Raw genomic sequence first — 21,476 nt, 5'->3', positions numbered from 1 at the left:
TCCCCCTTTCGTTTGAGACTGAATTTATAACTAGGAAAAAAGTTGAATACGGAAGACCCAAATAGGTATTTCTTATGTGAAAAAACACAGAGAATCGATTGAAGATAATTCAATTAATCTCTCGAAACGTCTAGTGTATACTGGTTCAAATTTATATGGAAGAAATTATTTCCTGCAGAATGTAAGCTCTACCTGGAGGCTGAAAGTGGTTGATGAAAAATAATAATTCGTATGTAGAAAAATCCAGGCAATTGATTTGATGACCGTGCGAAACGTTTGTATCCGTTTTACCCCATATACCTTACTCTACATTTCAAAAAAAATGCTAAAGCGGCTGATCAAAAAGTAATTTTTTATGTTAAATAGTCCAGGGAATCGATTGAAGATAGCTAGAATGACAGAGCGAAACGTGTTTACCCGTTTTGTCCTAAATCTTCATATAAGGTATGTGTAAAAATATACCTTACTCGTCATTTCGGAAAGAGACTGAAAGCGGATTACTGAAGTAGTTTTTCTTACGTAAAACAGTTCAGGGAATCGATTGTACATACTTGCAATAACCGCAAGAAACATGTTTACCCATTTTACCCCAATGCTTTCCCTTATAAAAGTATTAAATTATACTTGCCCCATATTTCAGAGGCTGAAAACAGCTGATAAAAAGTAATTTTTATGATAAATAGTCTTGGTTATCAACTGTTGTTACGGCATTTAATAAGCAAGGGACTGGAAGGTGAAGTATATTTTTACATTTCTTACAAAAGAAATGTATAGGATTCGCTCAAACTTTGAAAACTTTTTCCGAGGCCCGGAGGGCCGAGTCTCATATACCAATCGACTCAGCTCGACAAATTGAGACAATGTCTGTATGTGTGTGTGTGTATGTGTGTATGTATGTATGTACAAAATGTCATGTAATTATCTCAGCAATGGCTGAACCGATTTTAATGAAATTAGTTTCAAATGAAAGGCCTAACGTTGCCATTTGACACTATTATTTTTGATTTTCGATATGTTGTTTACTTTCTGAGATATGGGCGATTTTGTCAAAACACGGCAGGTTTTTGCAAATAACTTTCAAACAATACAATTTTGCACAAGCAGCGGAGATATTGAACATTTTGTATTTTTAGTCCGCGCTTACCAATTTCTCCTAACTAAAAATGAGATTGTTTCATACAGAGTATTGCTTTACTGGTGTTTTAGGGGCAAAACTAAACCGATTTTGAATATCGGGGTATGAAAACACATCTACGAGATTCAAGGAATTCGATGTTGAGAACATTTTGTAAATTACCTTTATAATAAATTAACTATTTCTCAAAAATCAATATATAAGTTCACTTCAAAGACAAAATAATGTGTTGATAAAGAAACAGTGATTTCTAGTATTTATTCCTTGGATTAGGCATTGCGTTCAATCATGAGGGAAATGTTGGATTGTATATCAATACACAGATCAACAAGTAATTCACCTAGTAGTGAGATAAAAGATTTCTTATATAATTATACTCGTGGCGTCACCGAAAGCAACTGTATGTTTGAAGCCCAAAAATCTAGCGAAAATTTAACTCTTTTGCAAGATTTAGGTTATACTGGTTATGGCGCAAAAATTACTAATTACATTATTTATGATAAGAATGTAAGAAACCAATATATCATAATAATATACCTATAAAAATAATGTCACTGCATTAACCATCATTTGCCATTCCTCACACGCCCCCCCCCCCTCCATCTCTCTCTCCCTCCCCCCCTCTCTCTCTCTCTCTCTCTCTCTCTCTCTCTCTCTCTCTCTCTCTCTCTCTCTCTTGCTCTCTCTGTCTCTCTTCTATCGCATCTATCTAACTATTTCTGTATCCATTTCTAAGTTGTGTGATAAGATCTTCTGCCAATCTGAAATATTTATTAATTGTAATTGCGAAGGTTTGAGAAAACAAAACTATTTCTTGTCTGCTGCTACATCAACTCAACTTTAATTCAATTCTATTCAAAGCCTGTATCTACACTATACTTAAGGAAATTCATGGCTATATCAGAAAAATATTTGGCTTAACTGGGTAATATGAAAGCTTGACGATGAAAATTTTCAAAAGAGACATTCCATGTGCAATATTTAAACTATTCGTATCTCTATTGAATTTTGAATGAAATATATGCTCAAAGACTGAAAGCTGAAGCCAGAAGGATTGGACTTGCCATCAACGTTTCGAAGACAAAATACATGAGAGGAAGAGGTTCTAAAGACGACAATGTGAACCTCCCACCCGAGTTCGGATTGACGGTGAGGAAATCGAGATGGTCGACGAATTCATGTATTTGGGTTCACTGGTAACCGACGACAATGATAACAGCAGAGAAATTCAGAGACGGATCTTGGCGGGAAATCGTGCCTACTTTGGACTCCGGAGGACGCTCCGGTCGAACAAAATTCGCCGGCGCACGAAGTTGATTATCTACAATACGCTGATTAGATCGGTAGTCCTCTACGGCCACGAGACCTGGACTATGCTCGTGGAGGACCAACGCGCCCTTGGAGTTTTCGAACGAAAGGTTTTGCGTACCATCTATGGTGGCGTGCAGATGGAAGACGGAACGTGGCGCAGGCGAATGAACCATGAGTTGTATCAGCTGCACATTCGTTGTATTGGTACGAACTTTCATGAAAAATAACGGATCAAAGACCAAAAATATCCACAAATTAGATCCAGGAAAAGAAGTCTCCCAAAGTACCCACTCTCGATGGGGGATGCAACTACAATGTGTCTTCTAACTTATCGTCGTCCATATCTGGATATACTGAGTAGTTTGAACCATTTCTTTGGTCTGTATAGGACTTATTTATCCATATTTTCTGCACGAGAATTCCGAACGAAACAATATGAAAGCTATAAGGATGAATGGAAAGAGACTGCATTGCAATCAACTGAATGCACCTGCTATCGACATAGCCTAGACATTTCACACTATTTACTTCAATGCAAATAAAAACTTTGAAATATGTACCTGTCTCATTCACGAATCGCATTCTCCCTGTCGTTCTCTGTTCAAGGGCCTTGAAAGCACATGTGACCTTGTCACATTTTACTGTATTCAATTGTGCGTTAAAATACTGGACCTGGAAATTCTATTCTGTACATAAATCTTTTTTCGGGAATATGTGACCAAAAAGTAAACTTCGAATTCCAAAGCAAATTGAACATTCCAGGTTCCTGATAACTAATTAAGGTACAACAATAAAGTAGAAACACCAGATAATCTTAAAACGACGCCGTCAAGTAAAGAAGCATGAAAACAAAAAGAATAAAACTAAAAAAAGATGGAAGCCCTAGAAAGTCCATTGCATATTTATTAGCCTTTTCTCAGAAGATGGGATTTTCAAAAACATTTCAAAACTTTCTGATGCAATGGTTCTCAAATTCGTACAATCCGGTTTATTCATTTTCTTTATTCAAAAATGTTTTTAGCTTCAAATATATGACCATTTCTTTTTAATTAATTATTTCATTCCGCATCTTTTTATTCGTTTTGTTCATCTGCGTTCATTTTACTTATTTTATTCGTTTCATTCTTTGGATTCACTCTGGTCACTTTACTCTTTTTGTGCATTTTACTCATATCATTCATTTAACTTATTTTATTCATTGTTTTCATTGTATGCATTTTATTCATTTTTTCCAGTTTATTCATTTTGTTCATTTTGTTCAGTTTCTTCATTTTAATAATCTGACTACATTTTCAGTTTTAATCATTCCATCCAAATAATTTATTTGATTCAATTTATTTCTTTATATTAATTTATAACCTTTTACCATTGTTCAATTTTTCATTTTAAACAATGCATTAAATTCTGCTCATTTGCTTCTTTTTATTCATTTTATCACTTCAGCTCATTTTGTTTATTTGATTCGTTTGTTTTATTTATGCATTTCATTTATTTTTTTACTTTATTCATTTTGTTCATCCATTCTTTTTATTCATTTGATTCATTGTATTCACTGGATGAACTAAATCAATTTGATTCATTTAATTCATTTGATTTATTTGATTTATTTGATTTATTTGATTTATTTGATTTATTTGATTTATTTGATTTATTTGATTCATGTGATTCATTTGATTCATTTGATTCATATGATTCATTTGATTCATTTGAGTTATTCGATTCATTTGATTCATTTAATTCATTTGATTCATTTGATTCATTTGATTCTTTTGATTCTTTTGATTCAGTTGATTCATTTGATTCATTTGATTTATTTGATTCATTTGATTCATTTGATTCATTTGATTCATTTGATTCATTTGATTCATTTGATTCATTTGATTCATTTGATTCATTTGATTCATTTGATTCATTTGATTCATTTGATTCATTTGATTCATTTGATTCATTTGATTCATTTGATTTATTTGATTCATTTGATTCATTTGATTCATTTGATTCATTTGATTCATTTGATTCATTTGATTCATTTGATTCATTTGATTCATTTGATTCATTTGATTCATTTGATTCATTTGATTCATTTGATTCATTTGATTCATTTGATTCATTTGATTCATTTGATTCATTTGATTCATTTGATTCATTTGATTCATTTGATTCATTTGATTCATTTGATTCATTTGATTCATTTGATTCATTTGATTCATTTGATTCATTTGATTCATTTGATTCATTTGATTCATTTGATTCATTTGATTCATTTGATTCATTTGATTTATTTGATTCATTTGATTCATTTGAATCATTTGATTCTTTTGATTCATTTGATTCATTTGATTCATTTGATTCATTTGATTCATTTGATTCATTTGATTCATTTGATTCATTTGATTCATTTGATTCATTTGATTCATTTGATTCATTTGTTTCATTTGTTTCGTTTGATTCATTTGATTCATTTGATTCATTTGATTCATTTGATTCATTTGATTCATTTAATTCATTTGATTCAATTGATTCATTTGTTTCATTTGATTTATTTGATTCATTTGGTTCATTTGATTCATTTGATTCATTTGATTCATTTGATTCATTTGATTCATTTGATTCATTTGATTCATTTGATTCATTCGATTCATTTGATTCATTTGATTCATTTGATTCATTTAAATCATTTGAATCATTTGATTCATTTGATTCATTTGATTCATTTGATTCATTTGATTCATTTGATTCATTTGATTCATTTGATTCATTTGATTCATTTGATTCATTTGATTCATTTGATTCATTTGATTCATTTGATTCATTTGATTCATTTGATTCATTTGATTCATTTGATTCATTTGATTCATTTGATTCATTTGATTCATTTGATTCATTTGATTCATTTGAATCATTTGAATCATTTGAATCATTTGATTCATTTGATTCATTTGATTCATTTGATTCATTTGATTCATTTGAATCATTTGATTCATTTGATTCATTTGATTCATTTGATTCATTTGATTCATTTGATTCATTTGATTCATTTGATTCATTTGATTCATTTGATTCATTTGATTCATTTGATTCATTTGATTCATTTGATTCATTTGTTTCATTTGTTTCGTTTGATTCATTTGATTCATTTGATTCATTTGATTCATTTGATTCATTTGATTCATTTGATTCATTTGATTCATTTGATTCAATTGATTCATTTGTTTCATTTGATTTATTTGATTCATTTGGTTCATTTGATTCATTTGATTCAATTGATTCATTTGTTTCATTTGATTTATTTGATTCATTTGGTTCATTTGATTCATTTGATTCATTTGATTCATTTGATTCATTTGATTCATTTGATTCATTTGATTCATTTGATTCATTTGATTCATTTGATTCATTTGATTCATTTGATTCATTTGATTCAATTGATTCATTTGTTTCATTTGATTTATTTGATTAATTTGGTTCATTTGATTCATTTGATTCATTTGATTCATTTGATTCATTTGATTCATTTGATTCATTTGATTCATTTGATTCATTTGATTCATTTGATTCATTTGATTCATTTGATTCAATTGATTCATTTGTTTCATTTGATTTATTTGATTCATTTGGTTCATTTGATTCATTTGATTCATTTGATTCATTTGATTCATTTGATTCATTTGATTCATTTGATTCATTTGAATCATTTGATTCATTTGATTCATTTGATTTATTTGATTCATTTGATTCATTTGATTCATTTGATTCATTTGAATCATTTGATTCTTTTGATTCATTTGATTCATTTGATTCATTTGATTCATTTGTTTCATTTGTTTCGTTTGATTCATTTGATTCATTTGATTCATTTGATTCATTTGTTTCGTTTGATTCATTTGATTCATTTGATTCATTTGATTCATTTGATTAATTTAATTCATTTGATTCAATTGATTCATTTGTTTCATTTGATTTATTTGATTCATTTGGTTCATTTGATTCATTTGATTCATTTGATTCATTTGATTCATTTGATTCATTTGATTCATTTGATTCATTTGATTCATTTGATTCATTTGATTCATTTGATTCATTTGATTCATTTGATTCATTTGATTCATTTGATTCATTCGATTCATTTGATTCATTTGATTCATTTAAATCATTTGAATCATTTGATTCATTTGATTCATTTGATTCATTTGATTCATTTGATTCATTTGATTCATTTGATTCATTTGATTCATTTGATTCATTTGATTCATTTGATTCATTTGATTCATTTGATTCATTTGATTCATTTGATTCATTTGATTCATTTGATTCATTTGATTCATTTGATTCATTTGATTCATTTGATTCATTTGATTCATTTGATTCATTTGATTCATTTGATTCATTTGATTCATTTGATTCATTTGATTCATTTGATTCATTTGATTCATTTGATTCATTTGATTCATTTGATTCATTTGATTCATTTGATTCATTTGATTCATTTGATTCATTTGATTCATTTGATTCATTTGATTCATTTGAATCATTTGATTCATTTGAATCATTTGATTCATTTGATTCATTTGATTCATTTGATTCATTTGATTCATTTGATTCATTTGATTCATTTGATTCATTTGATTCATTTGATTCATTTGATTCATTTGATTCATTTGATTCATTTGATTCATTTGATTCATTTGATTCATTTGATTCATTTGATTCATTTGATTCATTTGATTCATTTGATTCATTTGATTCATTTGTTTCATTTGTTTCGTTTGATTCATTTGATTCATTTGATTCATTTGATTCATTTGATTCATTTGATTCATTTGATTCATTTGATTCATTTGATTCATTTGATTCATTTGATTCATTTGATTCATTTGATTCATTTGATTCATTTGATTCATTTGATTCATTTGATTCATTTGATTCATTTGATTCATTTGATTCATTTGATTCATTTGATTCATTTGATTCATTTGATTCATTTGATTCATTTGATTCATTTGATTCATTTGATTCATTTGATTCATTTGATTCATTTGATTCATTTGATTCATTTGATTCATTTGATTCATTTGATTCATTTGATTCATTTGATTCATTTGATTCATTTGATTCATTTGATTCATTTGATTCATTTGATTCATTTGATTCATTTGATTCATTTGATTCATTTGTTTCATTTGTTTCGTTTGATTCATTTGATTCATTTGATTCATTTGATTCATTTGATTCATTTGATTCATTTGATTCATTTGATTCATTTGATTCATTTGATTCATTTGATTCATTTGATTCATTTGATTCATTTGATTCATTTGATTCATTTGATTCATTTGATTCATTTGATTCATTTGATTCATTTGATTCATTTGATTCATTTGATTCATTTGATTCATTTGATTCATTTGATTCATTTGATTCATTTGATTCATTTGATTCATTTGATTCATTTGATTCATTTGATTCATTTGATTCATTTGATTCATTTGATTCAATTGATTCATTTGTTTCATTTGATTTATTTGATTCATTTGGTTCATTTGATTCATTTGATTCATTTAAATCATTTAAATCATTTGAATCATTTAAATCATTTGATTCATTTGATTCATTTGATTCATGTGATTCATTTGATTCATTTGATTCATTTGATTCATTTGATTCAATCGATTCATTTTATGCATTTTATTCATATCTTTAATGTTATGCATTTAATGTTCAGTCATTCGTTTTATTTCATTCAATTTGTTAGTATGAGTCAATTTATTCTATTAATCTTATAACTATTTCTAAATATAATCTTAATTTTTATTTAATAACCTAATCTAATTTGATTCATATATATTATAATTTTGATTTACATTAATTTTTCTACTCATTTTATGAATTTAAAAACCTATTATTTCATTTTTTGCTTTACTTTTTTTATTTCGGTCGTTTTGTTTTTTTTTTTCAATTTGTTTATTTGATAAGGCACGTATGCGTTAGCTTAAAGGTGCCATTTTTTCATTGTTTTACATTTTGAATTTCTTAAAACTAGGGGGTTACACATTTCAATATTATTTTGTTTTATATAATGAAACTAAAAAAAACTACAGCTAACTTATACATATAAAAGAGGGTATAATATAATATTCGTAAGATTTGGGGGACGGGTCATTTTGTGTGTTCTTTGTATAGTAATTCACTTTATGATTTTTAGAAGGGAGATTGTAGAAAAAAATAATTATTAACTAAGCGGAACATTGTACAAGCTTATTAACTAGAGATAACTAGAAAGAGTGGTTCAAGATTAAGGGGAATTAATTAGGGCTATTTTAAAGTAGTGGTACTGTTGTGCATTTCTTAATGAGATTAAATATTGATCAACTAAAACTAGAAGATAGGGGGGCACATAAATTTTGGGAAGATATTCAAGGGGAGAAAGGGGTGAAGTCATACATCTGTGTATCAGAGACATGGGAGGGTGGGTGGACAAGGCTGAAGGGGGGGGGGGGGGGGGGGTGAGATATAAACTTTCAGTTTCCGGCATCAGGAATCAACGGCCAGGATTATAGATTCGAACGGATTGATCAGCTAACACTAGAAGATAGGGGGGCACATAAGTTTTGGGAAGATATTCAAGGGGAGGAGGGGTGAAGTCATACATCTGTGTATCAGAGACATGGGAGAGAGGGTGGACAAGGCTAAACGGGGGGGAATATAAACTTTCAGTTTCCGGCATCAGGAATCAACGGCCAGGATTACAGATTCGAACGGATGTATCAAGTATTGGGACACCGGGCGGTTTTCCTCGAGCCGGCAGGGGTTCCTCCAGACGATTTCGTAGTACGGCTCAGATACGGATCGGGAACACACCGCGCTGCGTGTGTGATGTTGTACTGTAGATCTCGTGTTGTTGGTTCATTCGACAGATGTTTTGTCTCGTCTTGGAGTCGTATCAAACCATCGTTGGGGTACGGTAGGCGGAAGAGGGCACTTCTGCGAATGATAAGAGAAAAGATAGGGGCATTTAAATTTGGATATTGATGGTTTTGAGGAACGTATATATAAGGGACATGTAGAGAATATCGCGGCTTGCTAGTACAACTCGAACCGGGACATTGGGTGATCTTCCTCGGGCCCGAAGGGAATCGAATAGTTGAGATCTGGCAGAACAGTACTCGGCGCATGCCCAGACAACATGTTCGATTTCGTGATAACCGTTGCCACAAGCGCAGATACCGCTATCCACGAGCCCAATACGCCGGAGATGTGCGTCCAGCGTGTAGTGATTGGACATGAGCCGAGACATCACGCGAATGAAATCCCGACCCACATCCATCCCTCTGAACCAAGGTTTCGTCGATACCTTAGGGATTATCGAATGTAGCCACCTTCCCAGTTCACCATTGCTCCATGAAGTTTGCCAACTTTCGAGGGTTCTCTGATGAGTGATACTGAAAAATTCGCTGAAGCTAATTGGTCTTTCATATATGTCACCTTGTAAAGCGCCCGCCTTAGCTAAAGAGTCCGCTTCTTCATTACCTGGAATGGAGCAATGCGAGGGAACCCAAACTAAGGTAATCTTGTACGATCTTTCAGACAAAGCACGCAGGCGGTCCCAGATTTTCCCCAGAAAATATGGAATATGCTTTCTAGGTTTCATTGAACGGAGAGCCTCGATTGAGCTGAGGCTATCCGAGACAATAAAGTAATGATCGGTGGGCAAAGTATCAATGATCCCAAGGGTATACTGAATAGCAGCAAGTTCTGCGACGTAAACTGAAGCAGGATCATTGAGTTTGAATGAGGCGGTGAGGTTTTGATTGAATATACCGAAGCCAGTGGAGCCGTCGAGGCTTGACCCGTCGGTGTAAAACATCTTGTTGCAGTCGACTTCTCGAAATTTACTATGAAAGATGCTTGGGATCACTTGCGGGCGTATGTGATCCGGGATTCCACGAATCTCGTCTTTCATGGATGTGTCGAAGAATACAGTTGAATCAGAAGCATGAAAGAGATTGACACGGTTGGGATAGTATGAAGAAGGATTGATATTTTGTGCCATGTAATCGAAGTACAAGGACATAAATCGGGTTTGAGAATTGAGCTCGACAAGCCTTTCGAAATTTGCAATTACTAACGGGTTCAAGATATCGCATCGGATGAGCAATCGATATGAGAGTTCCCAAAATCGATTTTTCAGCGGAAGGACGCCCGCCAGCACTTCTAAACTCATCGTATGTGTCGAGTGCATGCAACCCAAAGCAATACGCAAACAACAATATTGGATTCGCTCTAGTTTGATGAAATTTATGTTCGCAGCGGAGCGGAAACAGAAACTCCCGTACTCCATCACCGACAATATTGTTGTTTGGTACAGCCTGATCAGGTCTCCTGGGTGGGCACCCCACCATGTTCTGGTTATTGTACGGAGAAAGTTGATCCTTTGTTGGCACTTCTGTTTCAGATACCTAATGTGACATCCCCAGGTTCCTTTAGAGTCGAACCAGACCCCGAGATATTTGAAAGTTGAAACCTGAGCAATAGTTTGACCCATTAATTGAAGCTGTAGTTGCGCTGGTTCACGCTTCCTTGAAAATACGACTAGCTCAGTTTTCTCCGTGGAGAACTCGATACCTAGCTGGAGGGCCCAAGCAGACAAATTGTCCAAGGTATCTTGCAATGGTCCTTGCAGATCGACGGCTTTGGAACCTGTAATAGAGACCACACCGTCATCTGCAAGCTGCCTTAGCGTGCAGGAATTGACAAGACATTCGTCAATGTCATTCACGTAAAAGTTATAGAGAAGGGGGCTTAGACATGAGCCCTGGGGAAGACCCATATAGCTAATTCGTGATGTCGATAAATCACCATGCGAAAAATGTATATTTTTTTCAGACAGCAAGTTTAGCAAAAAGTTGTTTAGAGTCGGTGAAAGACCATGCTGGTGCAGCTTCTCAGAAAGAATTTTGATAGAAACTGAGTCAAAAGCCCCCTTTATATCTAGGAAAACTGATGCCATCTGCTCTTTGCTAGCATAAGCCATTTGAATTTCTGTTGAGAGCAACGCAAGACAATCGTTCGTCCCTTTGCCTTTGCGGAAACCAAATTGTGTATCTGACAGTAAGCCATTTGCTTCAACCCAATTATCGAGGCGAAACAAGATCATTTTCTCGAACAACTTTCGGATACAGGACAGCATCGCAATCGGTCGATACGAGTTGTGGTCGGAGGCTGGTTTTCCTGGTTTTTGGATGGCAATGACCTTCACTTGCCTCCAATCATGAGGGACAATATTACCCTCAAGAAACTTATTAAATAAATTCAACAAGCGTCTTTTGGCAGAGTCTGGCAGACTCTTTAACAAGTTAAATTTGATTCTGTCTGGCCCTGGGGCTTTATTGTTACATGATAAGAGAGCAAGTGAGAACTCCACCATCGAAAACGGTGTTTCGTTCGCGTTATTGTGAGGGGACGCGGCGCGGTAGATCTTCTGTGCCGGGGCGGAATCCGGACAAACCTTCTTGGCAAAATCGAATATCCAACGGTTTGAATATTCCACGCTCTCATTGGTACTGTTTCGGTTTCGTAAGCGCCGGGCCGTACTCCAAAGAGTGCTCATCGATGTTTCTCTCGTTAGTCCGTCGACGAACCGGCGCCAGTAGCTACGTTTTTTGGCTTTTATCAAACTCTTCATGCGCGTTTCCGCCATCGCGTACTGTCGGTAGCTAGCTGGCAGCCCGTCGTCCCGGAAGGTCTTATACGCAGCGGCCTTCTCCGCGTACACGTCTGAGCACTCTTTGTCCCACCATGGATTGGGAGGACGCCCGCGTGAATTCGCGTCTGGTACGCGTTTAGTCTGAGCTTGAATCGCGGTATCGAGAATCAAGCCAGCCAGGAACCCGTACTCTTCCTCCGGAGGAAGCTCTTGTGTCGATTCTACTTTTTCGGATATCGCGGACGCGTAGCTCTTCCAATCAATATTTCGTGTGAGGTCATACGAAACATTGATTGTATTCGGTGGCCCTGAACCGTTAGCAATATTAATTACGATTGGCAGATGGTCGCTGCCGTGGGGATCAGAGACTACCTTCCACATGCAATCTAACCGCAGCGATGTCGAGCAGAGGGACAGGTCTAAGGCGCTCGGACGCGCTGGAGGGGCAGGAATCCGTGTCATTTCACCCGTATTCAAAATGGTCATATTGAAGTTGTCGCAAAGCTCATGGAGTAGGGTAGATCGATTATCGTCATGAAGGCAACCCCATGCCGTGCCGTGGGAGTTGAAGTCACCTAAAACTAGCCTCGGTGCGGGGAGGAGTTCCGCAATATCGCAAAGCCGTCGGTGGCTAACTGAGGCTCTAGGGGGAATGTAGGTGGAAGCAATGCAAAGGTCTTTGCCTTTAATTCTGGTTTGGCAAGCGACAACTTCAATGCCTGGTGTCGAGGGGAGGTCGATCCGATTGAAAGAATAGCACTTTTTGATCCCCAAAAGTACTCCTCCGTAAGAGTCTTCTCGATCCAAGCGAATAATATTAAAATCGTGGAAGTGTAGGGTTATTTCTGAAGTGAGCCATGTCTCGCATAGGGCAAATGCATCGCATTTCAAATTATTTAGTAAGATTTTAAACGAATCGATTTTCGGGATAATGCTTCTGCAATTCCACTGTAGAACAGTGATTAAATCCTTGACCTCGTTCGATGAATTAGCCATCGAAGGATACAATCGCTGAAAGAAGGGGCCATTTCGCAGTGAACTGCATCAAAAATGTTTTTACTGCGGGGAGAAAGCTTATCAAGATACTTTTAAGGGGGTCAGAAATGTTTAACGCTGTAAGAATACGGTCCACAATGTCAGAGAAATTTATTAAGCCAGCACTGTTTTCTTTCTCTGGCTGAGATATGGGAACACTTGGGGTTTTTGATGTTCCTGGAAGTGCTGGGAACTCCTTTTCTGAGCTCAGGAGCGACTTGCTTCGGTTTTGCACCAGTACTTCCTTGAGTAGTTATTTTAGGGGGACCATGAAGAGACACCTTCTGGCCTTTACGACGAAGCTTGGAAGAAGAAATGTTCTTCCTTTTTCTACTACTTCTAGGCACAGCAGAAGATGTTCCCTCCTGGGGTTCATCACAGTCGCCTTCGTCAGTAGACAAGTTGGTAAAGATGTTCGTAGAGACAGGTGGCGTAGCTATCTTAAGCATTTCTGCAAAAGATCGCTTAGAGCGTCCCTGAAGGGAACGCTTAAGATTTTCCTCGCGCTGTTTGTACGCGGGACATGAAGGGAGATCATGTGGGTTTCCCCCACAGTAGAGACACTTTTCGACATCTCTACCACAGGAATCATCCGCATGATTCCCACCGCATTTCCCACAGCGGGCTTTATTGCTACAATGGGAGGCTGTGTGTCCCAATTGTTTGCAATTAGTACAGTTCATGACCCGCGGCACAAAGAGGCGAACAGGTAGACGAACCTTGTCAAAGAGGAGGTAATTGGGCAGGGCAGAGCCGGCGAAGGTCACCCGATAAGAGTCTGAGTTGACGTATATTTTCTTGCCGTCAGCTGCGACTGATGCTGAATGCAAACGTTTGCATTCCAGTATCTTCACTGGCTTAAGCATGGGGTCTTTGAAACAGCCAGTCCCATATTTTAGCAGGTCCTCGCAATTCAGACTCGAATCGGAAACGACCCCACTGACTTCAACCCTGCTAGCTGGAATATAAACCCGGTACTCCTTCGTAAAGGGCTCGTAGCCAGCAATATCGTTTGCCTGAGTAGAACTGTTAACCACCACCCGAAGCTTATCAGGGCGAATTTTCGATATTTCTGTCACGGCCGAATACCGATCCGTCAGAACTCGTGAAATCTGCAACAGATTCAAACACTTTTTTTCTTTGGTCCGGAAGAAGATCACAAATGGCCCGGTGGCCGAGCTCGGATATACCTTGAGCCGGGGAGCCGATTTTATTTCGACGTCCATCTCACCTTGAGATGAACCGCCGTCAGGGGAAGTCATTTTTGCACGGGCCTATTGCCCAGTGCACGTTATTAAGACAACCAAGAAGGGGAAACGAAAACTAATACTTAGCTTGTGTATGTAACGGTATCCAGACGGCTTACTAGAAGAACACTGTTTCACTTCACTGACCGGCTAACGGTACTCAGAAACAGAAACACAAAAGAAGGGAAAAAATACTGAAACCTCAACTAGGCGCAGAGTGTGCAAATAACCTTGAATGCGGATTAACACTATTTGTCGCTATAGAGTGTACGGACCGATGCCAAAAGACTTCTATCTCGACTGAGTGCTCGATAACGAATGAGGTCGTTTTGTTGATTTCTATGATTTATTCAGTTTATTCGAGATTGTATTCGTGCAAGACTAGAAACTGTTTTCATCCCACCTCTAGTTGGGTGCTTACTTCTCGTGCGTTCTGCAAACTAATCCAATAGAGTGTGTGAATGTGTAAGAAATGTCTCATCTCACTGCTAGGTGGATTAAATCGGTTTTTCATGATGGATTTGATCTCATCATAGTTTGTTTCAACAATATCGTCTAGAGACAATACTTGATTTGATACGTTTTCATATTTTTGTAAGACTTCGGTTTCAATAGGACTCACAACGTTAAGATTAAAATTATGGACGCTTTCAAACTGCTGAGCAAATTTTTGAGCTTTTTCTTCGTTTGTAAGAAGTATGTGGTCACCTTCCTTCAAAACTGGAATTGGTTTCTGAGGTTTCTTAAGAACCTTAGAAAGTTTCCAGAAAGGCTTAGAACTTGGCTTGATTTGTTCAACCTCTTTCGCGAAATTTTCATTTCTTAAGAGTGTGAATCTATGCTTAATTTCTTTTTGTAGATCCTGATAGATACATTTCATAGCAGGATCACGAGAACGTTGATATTGACGTCTTCGAACATTCTTCAAGCGAATCAGAAGTTGAAGATCGTCGTCAATAATAGGAGTATTAAATTTTTTCTGTGTTGTTGGTACTGATAAATTTCTAGCATCAACTATAGAATCACTTAAATTTTGTAATGCCGTATCAATATCAGCTTTATTTTTTAAATCAAGGTCATGATTAAAATTATTCTCAATATAAGTTTTGTACCTTTCCCAATTCGCTTTGTGATAATTGAACACTGAGCTAATGGGATTGGAAACAGCTTCTTGAGAAAGTGATAAAAGGTTACTGGAAGATGATTAGAATCAAAGTCAGCATGTGTAATCAATTCGCTACAAAGGTGACTTTGATCTGTCAAAACCAAATCAATTGTTGATGGATTCCTTACAGACGAATACAGACGTCCGGAATGAACGTCGAAAGCTCAGTTCGAAAGGCTTTGAAGTCGGAGATCATCACTGTTATAGGCGGAGGTGATTGCGTTTTCTTCTCATTGGCATTATCCGCAATGCGATGAAATTTAGAAATTTCATCAGCTTCACATTCGGATAAAACATCGGATGAGTTACTGCTGTCAATTGAATTTGCGGGTGGAGAAGATACCCTTTTCCGTTTAGCTTTAATTTTTGGTACACGGCCTTTCTGGGAGTACCCAGGCATGTTGGAAGAATTAAATATTTCTTTAGGCTGAATTGTTCTTGAAAAATGTTTTAGTCTTGAAAAAGACTGATTGAGTAGAAAAACTAGGTAGTCTTGAAAAAGATTAATTGTCGAAAAAATTTAGGTAGCCTTGAGAAAGACTGTTGCTGTTGAAAAACTCTAGGTAAACCAGGAGCCATCAAGATTTATGACCGGTTCGAACGAAGGTTCAAGCCGGTATGGCCACTCTGACTATCTACAATCGATTCCCATGACCTTTTACATTTAAGCAATACAACTATTGATCAACTGTATGTAGACTCTTTTCGAAATATATTGCCATGATTAATTTCTCTCTTTAGTTTGAGGAAAAATTGGGTAAAACGAGTTCACACGTTCCGTGCGGTCATTCTATCTTTCTTCACTCGATTCCTTTGACTTTTTTGCACAAAAAACATTACTTTTGATCAGTGGCGTTAGACCTACATAAAAATGTTGAGTAAAGTTAAACTAAAAATTCAATATTTAGGAAAAATTGGGGTAAAACGATTTAAATATATATTAAATATATCTTCTGAGAAGTTTCATAATATACCTCCTAAGTTGACCATTTCGGAATTATGTACACTTGCCCTAAAAACTGTTTTTAAACATATTTTAAGAACGGGACCTTGTATACAACATCTAATCACGCCATTTAACTCAGCACTCAAATGTACACTAGAAATAGTCAAGACGGTCACTTATTAATTTTCCTGCATTTTCCATCCCAATCTCAGTGGCTATTTTTATGATCGATAATACAAAAAAATAAAAACGCTTATAGAAACTGATCCTGACGTTCTAGAAACAAACAAAAAACGCAATTTCCATCAATGTGCTTCTACTTTCCGAAAATCAATACGTGGTGGTGACCAGGGATGCCAACGGTACCGATAAACTACATTTTTTTCGGTATATTTACATTTGCACAGGCCGTACAGCCCGCTACAGCGACGCATCACTACAGACTAGGTGTTTGTTCAGGAACACCTAGTGATGTCTGATTTTTGCAAATAATCGATTATCCGTTAATCGAATAATTTTTTAGAGCTTGATTAATTCATTCAATTAATCGACCAAGATAATCGATTAAAATCAATAATCGATTACTTTGTAAACCAAAAAAAAGGTCGCTCGACACATTTTGAAAAATTTGGAGAAGATTCGTCAAATTTTTTTTTTTTTTGCTCTGCGACTTTCATTTTCAATGTAATCCTTCATTAATTATGCTCTCGGATTATTGATAGCAGCTACTCGATTTGCTCGATTATACCGAAAGCTTGTAATCGATTATTGATTTTTCGATTATTTTAGAAATTAAACGATTGTTTGCGTTAATCGAGTAAAAAAAGATATCATTAAACACAACTCTTTTCTCCGTCTTTGGAGCTAGCATCAATCTGGCGCTAGTTTTGTCCTTCCACTAAGTTAGTGTCGGGTTCTGATGCGACGAAGTCGAAACGCAAATTCCATAGCTAATGGTATACTGAATTATTTCTGTGAAGTGGTACTTTATGACTTCCATCGAAAATAATTACTGTTCACTAAGTTTAAGAATGCCCAGCAGCCTCGAGTGGTCGTAACACGGCTCTGTGGGTCACAGTGGGATAGGATGCTACTTTCGACGATGAAAGTTTCTAGTGCTCTAGGTATGTATTCTGGACATTTGGTGCCTTTGAGAAATGAACATTATTTTGACAACTTTGATTTTGATATAGATAAGCAAAAACTAATACATACAATTACTGCTTTCGACTACGAAAAGAATCAAAGATTGAGTGACTATTGACTATTTCCTTATTAATATATGGTTTGTTGACAAAATTTGGCTACCTATTGATTAGAAGGTATTCCTCCATTTGAATTTTAAAATTCTACTACACTATGCTTTCATTTATAAAACTTGCAGTCTATTTACCCTCGTTTATTTTGTATTTTCTAAATAATGAACTTTTAAAACCGAACGAAAACTTATTTCGAAACCACCCAAGTAACAATTCTGGTTTTATGGCATACTACAAGTACATTCTAAGTTTTAAAAATGGTTTCAAGAGAACTATAAAACATCAATTGTTAGTAGGGCATCTATCCCACCTCGCAAGGGGGAAACTCCAACATCAAGCCCGATTCTAAAGCGAAAAGGTAAAATCATTTTTTCAATCCAATCGCATATGACATTGCGAAACACCGTTACAACAACAAAGCGAGTTTCGACGTGCACATAATTTAATCCGCTCCACCATCATCATCACGAACCAATTTCAGCCATACGCCGTCCATCGTTCGTAACAAACAAATGCGTACATACCATCCTATACTCTTCGTTTGATTCACAGAGTTCGTAAGCACAAAAGCCAGTTCGAAAAGCGGGTTGAATGTGATAGGAACAATATCCATTATGATGATTACGACAATGTCTCTTCTCCGCATACACACAGAGCTCTGCCGTCTGGCCTAATATTTCACCAGATTTCCACGTATTTTTTTCCCATTTCACCTCCCATACCGTCACTGCAAAGCGACTCTGGGCAAATTGACATAGACGGAATATGTCGGCGTTCGCTGGGAGATAAATAGGAAACTGGCTTCTCATCCCACAACCATTGCCGACACTATTTATTTTTGCAGCTTTTCATCTCTTGTGCACGATTTCCTTCTGCGAATACACACTTCAGCACACTTTCAACCGCCCTCTGGCTACGATAGATGCAAACTGCGGGTTTCACTGTTGTAGGCAGAAAAAAATATCACTATCCTTCACATCCTTCCTAGAATAACAACGGCCTTTGCTATGCGCGACTGACTTGGCAGATAGTCAACGAGCACGAAAAGTCCCAATTATCACTTACTGACTGCCCTCGCCATAAGTCAGACCTGCACAACAGTTGATATGCCAAGTAAGGGATGACGACCTTCGCCAACTTCCCAAACAAAGCAAGGTAACATCTCCAACAATTAAAGCTAAATGAAAAAGAATCGGCCACTTTATTTATTCAACGTAATCAACTTATGCCGTTGTATACATTCACTCGGGTTCGGGGGAAACCCCGTAATGAAAATAGCAATGAAACAATACCGACCCACTAGACAGGACAGCTGCTCTTCGCCTGCGTTCAGCTATTCGAATAGTGTACCACTAGTTATCTTTGTTGAGCCACACACCACGTTCGACAAACGGAGCGCACAATTCAAAAACTTTTCCTTCGGCACCACTTCTCCCAACTCAACTCAACTCAACTCAACAAACACCGATCCCGGTGCACTGTGCCACCGATAGCAGCAGCAATATAAATACTGAAACAGTGGAGTTTTTTTTTGGGTTTTCCTTCAGTGCTCCACTACAATGGCCACACGAAACGAACGACGGCTGAAATCAAACTGACGGATTCCGATGGTGCCTGGTTTGGTTATTGTGTACCGAGCGAGCGCTCACCGAACAACCGAACGACCGACCTACCGAACGACCGGCTTACAGATGCTGCTGAAAGGATCAGAGCATCAGACTCTCGCTCTTCGGTTGCTAACTCGCCACTCGCTTTGCCGGAGAGCTTTTTCCAAACGGGGAAATTGTAAATTTCCCACGGTATTTGTAAGGATGGATAGAATTGGTAGGAACACGACGAGACCGCGAAATTGCGGGATCGCGAACGACTTTGTACCGTTACGAAACACCATGCGTCACCATACCAGGGTTAGTCTGATGGAGGTACATGGTTACCGGTGGGGTTCCATATTGTGGCAGCAGATGTGTGGCGGTTTTCAGCGTTTTGCTTTCTAATAATATAGAACATATTGAAAGAACTCCTTCGCATATATTATTGGTAATGAGCTTTTTGAATGGTGTGATAAAAGCAACTTGGATGTACAGATGTTTCAATTTTGTAGATTACGGGTAATATGTAATCGCTATTTACACAAAACGCATTCTATATTCAATCATCGCTGTAAACACAAAAAACGAGAGATTCCCTCTAAATGTCTCATGTTTGTTTCTCACGCATGATTACTGCGAGCTACAATCAACATTGGATCCGGTTTCAGTACACCCAAAGACTCTTCCGACAACAGAGCAATAAACCCAGATGGAAGGCCAAACAATTCTACCAACCAGTGTTGCCACATTTACATCTTTACCGGGAATTTGAACAAAAACTGTTTCAACTATTCTCTTTATTTTACTTGCACTGTTTGCGATTAATGTTCAAAACAACGAAACCTCAAAGAGAACTTTAACGTAGAATGTACAAAAGAATTAAATGTTGCAGAGAACAAACCTTTATTTGTTCTTAAAAATATAATGTAAATATTAGGTTTAATTGTCAAGAATCGTTGTTTTTTTTTTAGAAATGCGGCCTCAAAGTCGGTTTTTTTCATTTTCGTATTAAAATCGCAATTGATTAATTGAATATGTTTTACAAACTTGTAAATATCACTAACATACAACGGGGACGGGCATATCGTAGTTGGTAGGTAAATCGATTGCCTTGTACGCAGCTCAACTAGGTTCGATTCCCAACCCAGCACATAGTGCTCAAGATTTTTCTAACCCAAAAAAGAGGCAATGACACTAAGGTTAAAACCTCTATAATCAAAATAATAGAAAATACAACATACCAATTCTGCAAAACCCATAGCTGCCCAAGTAACAATTGAAGTTTTATAGCCCGCTAGAAGTGCAATCTAAGTTTTATGAGTGACTATAAAACTATCATAAAACCGCAATTGTTACAAGGGTGGCCTTTCTAAAGTTATTTTCTATGTAAAATTGCAGTATTTTCGCCAAATATTTTGGTTTTCAAAGGCACGTTTTAACAACTAACTTTGGATATACTGATATGTTATTTCAATAAGAAATTAAATTAGTTCAAGAAACTGTATACGGTCGTCGAATTTGATGAACATCAAATTTGTGAGCATTACTTTAAATTATAAAATATATGAAGGGTTGATATTTAAAGTTGTATAACCGTCAATTTTACAAAATTCGTTCTTTTTTTTTTTGAAACTCTAAGCTAATGCCGTAATTTTGGCGAGAAGACCAAATCAAAATTTTCAATAGTTTTATTGTTAGAATTTTTCTTAATTGCAATTTAAACCTTTTTGACCCAGTGCCAAGCATGGTTACCAAAAATACAGAAAAATCTGCATTTATACAGAGTTTTCAGCATGTATGTACAGATATACAGATTTTTGAGAAATGATGTTACAAATTTTTTTTTTCAGTTTCGGTGTTACTTCCTTTCCGTCTCTCTAAGCTTAGCGCTCTATATTAAATATATCTTCACTTGTGAGAGTGGTCGCTCACTCTGAAATGTGAAGGTTTCAGACACTTTATACACAGCCTAGTGAAGTGTCAAAAAATGCAAACCGAGCATGAGGGTTTTGAGAGGAGATATACAAGAGAAAGCCCATGCAAAGCTTTAGGGATCTTCCGTGATTTACATTCATTGCTAGTTTTA

At 36.1% G+C, this 21,476-nt stretch overlaps 1 protein-coding gene across 2 annotated transcripts in view; it reads right to left on the bottom strand.

Moving 5' to 3' along the window:
* Nucleotides 1-19,408, bottom strand: part of LOC131694068 (uncharacterized) — a 183,719-nt gene extending 164,311 nt beyond the window's left edge. The window contains exon 1 of one of the 2 annotated variants that reach the window (XM_058982439.1): nt 19,098-19,408. The gene's annotated coding sequence lies outside the window, so the exon portion shown is untranslated. Of the gene's footprint in view, nt 1-18,325; nt 18,627-19,097 lie in introns of those variants that run through there. The other variant, XM_058982440.1, reaches the window with a different exon arrangement.
* Between the last annotated feature and the right edge of the window lie 2,068 nt (nt 19,409-21,476).

This window comes from Topomyia yanbarensis, chromosome 3, assembly GCF_030247195.1.
Source record: "Topomyia yanbarensis strain Yona2022 chromosome 3, ASM3024719v1, whole genome shotgun sequence".
Classification (NCBI taxonomy): Eukaryota; Metazoa; Arthropoda; class Insecta; order Diptera; family Culicidae; genus Topomyia; species Topomyia yanbarensis.
This window is presented reverse-complemented; position numbering and strand designations above follow the sequence as displayed.